Source organism: Balaenoptera ricei, chromosome 13 (assembly GCF_028023285.1).
Source record: "Balaenoptera ricei isolate mBalRic1 chromosome 13, mBalRic1.hap2, whole genome shotgun sequence".
NCBI classification, from domain to species: Eukaryota; Metazoa; Chordata; class Mammalia; order Artiodactyla; family Balaenopteridae; genus Balaenoptera; species Balaenoptera ricei.
In genome coordinates, this window is record NC_082651.1 from 73,287,327 (window position 1) to 73,297,649 (window position 10,323).

At 43.9% G+C, this 10,323-nt stretch overlaps 1 protein-coding gene across 1 annotated transcript in view; it reads right to left on the reverse strand.

Moving 5' to 3' along the window:
- VIT (vitrin) overlaps nt 1–9,891 on the reverse strand; it is a 127,319-nt gene extending 117,428 nt beyond the window's left edge. Inside the window, exon 1 of the mRNA XM_059942913.1 lies at nt 9,727–9,891. The gene's annotated coding sequence lies outside the window, so the exon portion shown is untranslated. The remainder of the gene's footprint in view (nt 1–9,726) is intronic.
- Between the last annotated feature and the right edge of the window lie 432 nt (nt 9,892–10,323).

Genomic DNA, 10,323 nt, shown 5'->3' on the forward strand with positions numbered 1-10,323 from the left:
AGGGGCCGTCCACTGTGATCTGGAGCTGGTTATTTGGTTCAGTCCAACTGCGGTCCCCAGAGCCTAGACTGTCCCGAACACTGTGTGCTTTTTGGTCTGTCTTCAATTTTGAGGCCCAGAAAAACATTTTCGAGTCTGGCACAGCCTTCCAGCTGAGGTAGGAAGGAAGATGAGGGTGTGTCTGCAGGATCCATAGTATCTTCCTGTCTGCCTCTGGGTAAAGAGTGGGTTCGTCTCAGATGACAGGGTTTTAGGTCTCCTCGTGCTGCTGTGAGGCAGGCGTGGGGCTGCGGGTCAGAGTGCATTCCTGAATCCCAGCAACCAGAGGCTTGGGGAGAGCGGAGGGGGTCGAGGAGGGCAGTGACCGCCGCTGAGCTGTTGAGGGCTGTGGAGGATTAAGTCCCAGAAATTAGAGGGGACCAGCAGAAAGAGGCATTTAGAAGCAGGAGACCCAGCTTTCCAAAGGGAGCCGTGTAGCCTCATGCTCCAGAGGCCCTCTCGGACCTTTCCGGCTCTTCCGGAGCCTTTGAGCCCTCCTGACAGTCGTGGCAGAGCTGTCTAGTGGCCTGTTACACGAGATGGGATTGGTCCTTTGTTCCTCTTCATGGAAAGTTTTAGAAGTTTAGAGTCCTATAATAATATTGTTTGTTGAATGCTCACCATATGCTACACACTGCACATGTTGTGATCTTATTTATCATGGTGATCCTATCAGGTAAGTACTATTGTGCCCATTTTTCAGGGTACGAAATGGAGGCTCAGAGAACTTTAGGAAGCTGTCCAACTTCAGTAAGCTGTAAGTAAGTTATGGCATGAACATGTAGCAGAACCAGAATGCCATTCCAGGCTTCAAACATTTAACCCCACTCACTACCCCATTTTACTACTCTAAAGATGGTTTCACCTTCGTTTTTGTCTTGATGCATCTATCCTAGGCTTTTTGAAATACTCTGTTGACGATAGTTTGGATGTACACCGTGAAATACATACTTTGTGTGATAAAATTTTCTTAACTATAAAGATTAAGAGATTTTTTTGTTTAAGAGTCATATTTGGGCCTGAACTCACACATGGCGTTCTCTCTCTCACAAATGTTATTTAGGGTAAAGTGATGCACCAGCCATATTTTTAAGTTTAACCAGACATAACACACCCATCTAAATAAACATTTGAGAGTATTGTAATTGGCTTTGTAATGGGATGTTAAAATGGGATGATCCTTTGTCTTAGTTTCAGCTGAGACTAAGAGCTAACTACTTCCATGTTCTGAAGTGGTCTCCTTGAGGCTCCTCTCACCATTGCCTGAAGTGGGTGGGAGTGGGGAGACCACCGGCTCCCCTTCTGCATCTGGGGAGGGAGAGGAGGAGGGAAAATGCCAACAACGTTTCCTAAAGAAACTCTGCCTTCTGATCTCCAACTACCCTCTCGGCTTCTACAACCACTTATGTTGTCTGGAGGAATGCAGATGGCTGGGGATCCTGGTTCTTGGTTACTTCCTTTGGAAGTCCAACTTGGATGCCTGGTGACCCCAGTTGAAAAGACTGAGTAGTTGCATCCCTTGGGCTTGAGGGCATTGTGCACTGGTGTCTGACTCCTGATTAGGACAGGAGAGGGAATAGCTCATGACAAACAAGACTAGCTGTGTGAGAGTCAGCCTGAGGTTGCGTTAGGTCCTGCCCAAGCCGGGTGCAAGGAGAGCTCAGGAGATGGCAGCAGAAAGCCACTGGAGGTCGATTGCCAGCTGCTCAGGGGCTGAGGATGGAACCGTAAGCCCCCAGCCAGAGCAGATTCATATGTAATGACATCTGGGACCTGCAGTTGAGGGGTCCCCAGCAAAGTCGGGGGCATCTCTGAAGAGCCCATGGAAGTGCTTCCATGGGGACAAGAAACAGCTGTACATGCCTGCCAAGCCCAGGGAACCTGGATGCCAGCTCAGAACAGTACCAACCAGTAAGGACCTCTGTCACCTTTGTCTTTCCTCTCTGCACACTCTTCAACTCTGGACATGAAGAAACTACCATTAGCAGCCAAGCGGAAGGGTGATAAAGGTGCAAAAGCAGAGAAAGAGAATGAAGTCATGCCCCTTCCGTTGCAGAAAGCAAGCCTGGGGGTGGGGGATGAAACTGTGAATGCCATTTTCAAGATTTTAAGTATTACCTAAGTATTACCTCCACATTAATGACTGAACTGAGATTGTTTGGGGCTGTAATGTGAGCACGCTCTTTTAAAAAACTCCGAGCGTGATCTGCAATATTAAGGGACCTACTCAGATTTCATCCAGGGCAGAAGCAGGAACTGCCCACAGGTAGTGTGTGAGTGGGCACTGGGGGCATATGGGGAAAATCTGGGAGCGTTAGGATGGCGCCCTCTGTGTCTGCTTTCCAAAGGACACCCTGGACCTCACCTCCTGTCTTCCTCACTCAGCCTGCTCCCAAGCATGGTCCAACCTCAGGGCCTTTGCATTTGCTTTTCCCCTATTATCCACATAGGTTGCTCCCTGGCTTCCTTCACCTTTCTCTAGGTTTAAATGTCCCTTTATCAGACATTTATCTAACCACACAATGCAAATCATCACCCCTCTGTCCAGCCCCCTTATCCTACTTTCTTAAGTTTTTCATAGCCCATATCACCACCAGACCTAGACCTCTTACATGTATTTGTTTATTGTGTGGTCCCAGATTGGCAGCTCTAGGAGAATGGAGACTATCTTGTTCACTGTTCTTCCGAAGCACATGGAATTGTGGATGGCACATGGCTGTGGCCCAATGAATATTTGTTTTGCTATCATTGTCTATCTCTGCTTCCCCAGACCCCTTTTACTGTTCAGAGTACAGATCTACTCACTATGTTATAAAAGTGAATCCAGTCCGGGCAAGTTGACGTGTACCTTTATATCAAAAGCATGTTTTCTCTGTCTGGGATACAAAGGAGCCCAGAGGAGGGAATTCACTTCTCATTGAGATGTCAGTGAACTGATCTCTTGGAAACTATACATTGGGTTCCCCCAAAGGAATAGATTTCCTTTTTCTTTTTGTTTCTGAGAAGAAAAAATGCAGACATAATTCCTTCTCACTAGAGCCCGAAGGGTGATTTTTATGAATCTTTACCACATGTCCGCACAAACTTTAGCCTTTCTCTCACTGAGGGAAAGAATTTGAGCAATTTTTACTAGAGTCTTGTCAATGCAGAGGGCTTTATCAGGGAAAGTGATTTTCTGAAGTAGTCTGAGTCATAAGGAAGTACACTTCTTTCTGTGACTTGTTGCCAATTTAACCCTAGAATGAAGATAAAGGATACCTTTTGGGGACTGGCTACTCAAAGAACTTGACAATGAAGTCTGCTCCTTGGCCTTCCCCCTGAGAGTCAGGTCTTCCCAACACCATCTGCAAAGTGATTCTGAAGTCAGGAAGTTACTCAAGAATGACAGAAATAAAAACCCTCTCTTCCTAACAGCCTTTTGTGGCTTCCATGCCTCCACACGCTTCCATCAGTATTCCCGGGGAGTTTATACTTACAAGGAGGAATGAATTTCTTAGAAATTTGACTTGGCTTGAAAACAGTATTTTTAGGGATGGCGAAGATTCGTTTGATGCGGTGATAGAAAAACCAGGACCATGTGTAATTGTTGCCTGTCCGGTTAAGAATATGAGCTCTGAAGCTAGACTGCTTGGATTTGAAGTTGAGCTCCATCACTTACTGGCTGTGTGACCTTGGACAACTTACTTCTCAGTGTCTCAGTTTTCTCATCTGTATAATGGGGATCACCAATAACCACCCATCTCCTATGGTAGCTGTTAGGATTAAATGAGTTAATATGTGAAAAAGAGCTTAGAATAGTGCCTAGCACATAAGACTAACTCTGTAACTGTTGGCAGTATTTATTATTGTTGTTTTTGGGGTCATGATTACTATCATCATCATTGTTCTCATAACCATCCTCTTGCAAAACATGGCCCATTTAGACTTTAGGACTTGGCAGAGGTAAAGCCACCAGTCGAATCTCTTTCAGTAAGGTTCTGCCAGGATTAGCCGTGGCTTGATTTTAGGATTCTTGGTGAAGGAACCACATGGCTTTATGACTATCACTGGGCTAAATTCTCCTAGGGCCCCAGAAAGGAAGCAATTCTGTAGTTTTGTTCCTGCCTTCTCTGCTCAGAGATTTTTAGGGATCTTTGGCCCATTCTCATGGAAATCTTCTAGATGATTGTGGGACACTTGACTCAATCGGATGGCTAAGGAATGATGTCTAGCATTCTTAAAAAGAATTGAAAAAAGCATCTTGTGAAGTGATAATGTAGAAGAAATGGGCCTAAATATTTGTTTTTAATTATAAGACCAGAATCAAACACAAACGACAAAATATTTTCTAAGCTGAATCTAAACAAATGAATTTTTGTTTTGCTTTGTTTCAAGACCCTGGCCTGTGAATTTGACTCAGGAAGGATTCTGGCATCTGTCATCTTAGTTCACCTTTCTCCCTCAGGGTATAAGCACTAGAGGAATGCGGCAGTGGATTCCAGTCACATCTGCCGTGCGAGAGATTTGCCTTTTGCAGGTTGCCACACGATGTGCTGCCGATTTTATGGGTCTCAACTCAGAGCATCGGCTGGTGCCTGCTCCTTGCACTTCCCAGGCAGCCCCGAGCATTTCCGATAGGCGGTCTCTCAGGATTTCTTTAAGGTTTGCAGTCTGTTGGAGTGGAAAAGTTTTCTAGTTGGTTAAAAACAAACTCTGAATCCAGTATCCACAACTGTTTGTTTCGTGGTAACCATAGGAAAATGCAATCAACAAAACTGAAATAGTCTTTGCTCTACTGTGAATGCGATTTTGGCCCTTCACCTCCTGGTCTGTAAACAGGAATTCACCTAGATGATCTCAGACTGACTTAAGTTTGTTTGTGTGGGCTTGCCTGGTGGCGCAGTGGTTAAGAATCTGCCTGCCAATGCAGGGGACACGGGTTTGAGCCCTGGTCTGGGAAGATCCCACATGCTGCGGAGCAACTAAGCCCGTGAGCCACAACTACTGAGCCTGCGCTCTAGAGCCCGTGAGCCACAACTACTGAGCCTGCGTGCTACAACTACTGAAGCCTGGGCGCCTAGAGCCTGTGCTCCGCAACAAAGACAAGCCACTGCAATGAGAAGCCCGCTCACTGCAACAAAGAGTAGCCCCTGCTCGCTGCAACTAGAGAAAGCCTGCGTGCAGCAGTGAAGACCCAACACAGCCCAAAATAAATAAATACATAAATAAATTTATAAAAAAAAAATTGTGTGTGTATTTTTTTTTTTAATTAAAATTTCCATTTGGTTCTTTTTTTTTTTTTTAAACTACACTATGACCACATTTTTAAATTTATTTATTTATTTTGGCTGTGTTGGGTCTTCGTTGCTGTGTGCAGCCTTTCTCTAGTTGCAGCAAGCGGGGTCTACTCTTCATTGCAGTGCGCGGGCTTCTCATTGCGGTGACTTCTCTTGCTGCAGAGCACGGGCTCTAGGCGCATGGGCTTCAGTAGTTGCAGCATGTGGGCTCAGTAGTTGTGGCTCACGGGCTCTAGAGCACAGGCTTAGTAGTTGTGGCACATGGGCTTAGTTGCTCCGCGGCATGTGGGATCTTCCCGGACCAGGGATCGAACCTGTGTTCCCTGCACTGGCAGGCGGATTCTCAACCACTGCGCCACCAGGGAAGCCCTCCGTTTGGTTCTTTATTAATGTTTTCTATCTCTTTGTTGAACTTCTCCTTTTGTTTTCCTGATTTGGTTAAATTATTTATCTGTATTTTCTTACAGCTCTCTGAGCATCTTTAGGAGAATTATTTTGAATTCTTTGTCAGGCAGTTCATGTATCTGCATTTCTTTGGGGTCAGTTACTGGAGGTTTACTGTGTTTCTTTGGTGGCAGCGTGTTTCTCTGATCCTTCATGATGCCCGTAGCCTTGTGTGGATGTCAGTGCATTTGAAGAAGCAGTCACCTCTTTCAGACTTCATGGACTGACTTCTGTAAGGAAAGGCCTTTGCCTGTGGGAGGGGGCACACTGGAGCGTACTGTGACCCGGGTCGAGTGGGCCAGGGCCCCACGTATGGGGCTTGTGTTGCCTCCAGGTCCAAGGGGATGTGATAGCTTGACAGCTCAGGCCACAGCGTCAGCAGCACTGTGCTCCCTGGAGAGCGCAGCGGGGGGTCCATAGTGGCTGCCAGGGCTGTTGGGGTCCTCAGTGGCGCCTCCAGTGGCTAGGGACCAGGGCAGGCAGTACTGGTGGCCGGAGCTGGGGGTGTGCATGCACTGGGCTGCGGGACCAACTGCAGGTGCGTGTCCAGTGGCAGGGCCAGTTGCAGACACACATGTAGGGGCGAGGGCCAGGGTCAGCAGCAAGGGCTGGGGCCACCTTAGGGCACATTAGCAGCTGTGGGGCCCCTGGCTGTCAGCGGGCACTCCTGTCACTGCAGGGTCTCATCTTGGGCTGTGCACAGCAGTGGAGTCTGGCGAGGGGAGTTGGGGTGCAGGTGCGCAGCTGGAGAGGCTAGTTGCAGGGGAGCCCAGTGGTGCAGGCCAGTGTAGGAGTCAGGCCCTGGCTATCTGTGTGCACTCCTGGGCCTTAATGAAAATTTAAGAACTGGCACTACCAGAAAGCCATTTCTGTGGCAGCCTAGATTGGCCCTGGTCTGTCGCTTCTTTCTCGCCCCGTTCTCTGCACGAGCAGAAGCTGCTCGCTGCCGCTTGCACAGGGAACTTTCATGTCTGTGAAAACTAGCAAACTCCCTTTGCACTTCTCTCTCTCACTGTATGTGTGTTCAGGGTGCAAGGAATTTCACCACCTTCTGCAAACCACAGGGAGACGCATGTTCAGGCAACCAGAGGGGAACCTTTAGGGTTTCTCAAAATACAGACATTACAGAAGATGCCTCTCTTGCCTTTAATATTTGCTGAAATATTGATTAGTTCAGATCCTCTGGATGAAGAGATGGCAACAAATTTCTAATAATTATATTAATATCACATAGTTGCAAATATCTATTTGTTTACTACATCCAAAGAGTTAATGTTTAAAAGTTTGAAGAAGATTGCAAATGATTTGTTTCACAGCTGAGTTCTTCATTCCAATCCCATACGTTAAAAACTTACTTGCTAACGTTTGGTACTGACAGTTGTACCAGGTACAAGTTGAAGCTTTTTGCCACAACTCTATAAGGTAACCACTAATAATAGACCCTTTTTACAGATGAGAAAACTGAGGCCCAGAGGGTTTACAAAATTTGCCGAAGTTAACACATCTAAGAAGTGGCAGATCCTCCTGCCTGGCAAGCCCCCATAGGATCCATAAGCATAGGAGGGCCACTTGGCCTTGCCTTAAATTTAGATATTTGACACGAGGTTATACTGTCCTAGAAATACACCAGAGAACTAAAAGAAGTCTGTCATACAACTTGAACCAAACTGTCCTCAGTACACTATGGATAGATACATGTAAATGTACATGCACATATATATATGTATACGCACATAATTATATTTCATTAACATAAAATTATGTTACTAAGTCTTTAGTTAGGTAGACATAAACATTTTAAATATACCATAGGTTCTATAACCCTGTTTTGATTTTGTAGTATACGGAGAGTCTCAACAGTGAAATTGGCCTGGCCGTGTCTTAACACTGAAGATGTTTCAGTGCATAGAACCATAGGATTAGGAGGGAAACTTAGAGACTATTTTGTCCAACTTCTTCATTTCATTTGTGAGGAAATGGAGACACAGAGAACATTGAGTAACCTCCCCAAGGTCACACAGCTAGAACACCCTCCCAGTGACAGAGCCGTGTGCTCTGCACCCGCTGCTCTTGATACCTGGCTCATGCCTCCAAACTAGCAAGGAGAGGACAAGTCGCACACGTGGGCATGTGTCATGGGAACATCCTGGAGGCCACGAAACATTTATTTTACAACCAATGATTCCTTCCCATGCGGTCTTTTTTTTTTGAATATGTGGGAAAAATGATTCAGTTTTTTTTAGAACTTTTCACATTTCAAAACCCTTTTAAAACTGAGAATCGATATTGTACCTCATGACCATCCTGGGAGGGGGGTGTATGCAGGCATTGCTATTTCTATTTTTCAGATGGGGAAACAAAAGTCAAAAACTGTTACACAACTTTTCCAAGGTAACACAACTAGGTAGTAGCAGAGCTGTGACTGAAATTTAGGGTTCCTGGCTTGGGACATGGCACTGAACTGCACTGCTTTCCTGTATACAGTATGTCTTACAGGAATTACAGATGGGAACAGCACAAGCATTTTTGTTCTCCTGATGCTATTCACAAACCATTCTCAAACCCAATGTATTTTCTCTGAAAGAAACTATTCTTCATGTGATCAGCAACTTGGCAAAAAAGATAATTAGATCTTCTGAATGCTATTCATAAAGTAAACGCTATGTCAGAATAGATATTAAGCGTTTCCAAAGTTCCTAACGTATTTCCTTTCAGTGGTGAAGTGTAAGATATATTTAAATGAAGCTTAGTCTGGGAAACCAGCATATTGCAATTAAAAATGCAGCCCTTGTAGTCTTGCAATTCTTTGTCTAAAGCCTTTTACAAAAGAGGGTATTTTAATTCAATAAATAAAAGACAGGAAAAAAAAAAAAAAAGAGAAGCACTTCCAGCTCTCCTATGGGCAGCGTAGCTTGCAGTTCACACACACAGCAGAGAAAATACACAAACAAATAGTATTTGATCTTGCCTTGCTGCAGGCTATTTTCATCTTTCAAGAGACCAACGGAAAAACAACCTCAGAACGTTACCACCAAAATTTCCAAATTTATTGCAACACAACGTAATGGCAAAATGCTATTTTCTTAGTGCTCACATTTTTGAATAACCACCATGGCCAAGAATGCCTGGTTTTATATTTACAATAAACCCAAAGAAAATCTTGAATTCCCCTCTTGATTTGGGGATGGCAACGATGCGGGAGGTTGTTCAGAGCAAACCATCGAGTCTAATTATTCAGTCTTATCCTCTCTGTTTAACCTGAGCTTGAGGCATTTATTTCACGTTTATACTGGTTTAACACAAATCATTCTTAAAAGAGATTTCGTATCCTGTTTCCCTGTGCAAAGTTGGGCTACAGTAGTGACTTAACAATGCCATCCCTTTCTTGAGCTTATCAGTTTAAGAAGCATTCAACCTAAGAAAACACTTCCAGTGTAAACAAGATACAGAATTGCACATCCAGCCACATTCCTCCGAGATCTGTCTGAATAGAGAGAAGTATAGATCTACATTAAATAATTTCTCTTTTAATTTAGCATTAACATGCCCATATCCTTTTCTCCTACATTGTGATAAGCAATTCATTCTGTTGCTACTGTATTCCACGTAGGAAGTAAAGTATAAAAAAGGGCAAGACTTAAACGTCCTTTAAAGCTCTGCACAAGCATTATACTTTTCAACTTATTTTAACCATAATTAAGTTGGTTTAAAAGATACAGTGAAAGTCTTATTCTAATCTTATCTCAGCACAATTTATTTATAGTTGATATATGTATATTAGTTGTTTTCAAGGATGTCAACTACCACCCACTCCCATCTCACTTCTCCTGAAACTGAAATTTGTACAGACTGATTACTTGGTCAAGGGATGTATTCTAGTTTCTTATTGATAAATACCTTTTTGTGTTTTCATAACAAGGAATGGAAATCAAACTATCTACTTAGCTTAGCAATTCATCAGACATACCTTGTTTGAAGAAAGCAATTTTTTTTCAAAATTTTTCCACCACAGAGAATGGATATCCTTTTTTCCTTAAGCTTTTCTGCATCACAGATCCCATCCAAATTATTCTAAAGAAGAAATAAGAAGAGGTCCAAGCACCTTTCTCTTCTGAGAGGAGCTAATCAAACATTCCCATCAACCTCTCAGCACTTTGAAAAGCACATTTTACACCACACACACACATGCACACACACACACACACACACTCATACACACACACACACTGCTTCTCACACTGGTTTTAGTGCTGAATTAGGCGGTACTCTTTCAAATTTCCACGCCCACTTTTTTTTTTTTTTGGTGTGGGGGGCGGTTAAGGATTTCTAAATATTCTTTTCTAGCCCAAAGCACACCTTTTCAGCCAGCAAATTCTACAATTAGAAATTCTAAAAAGTAGCAGAGAAGCACCTAGATAAAACGGAAAATTTTAAGTATACTTTAAAATTGACTTAAGCAGGGCAATTAAATTTTCTTTTTCAAATGTTAGCGAACAGCTGGATTAAACTGCATAAAGAAAGAAAACTGTGCAAACATTACTGAGCTGATTCTACTGGACTCTCA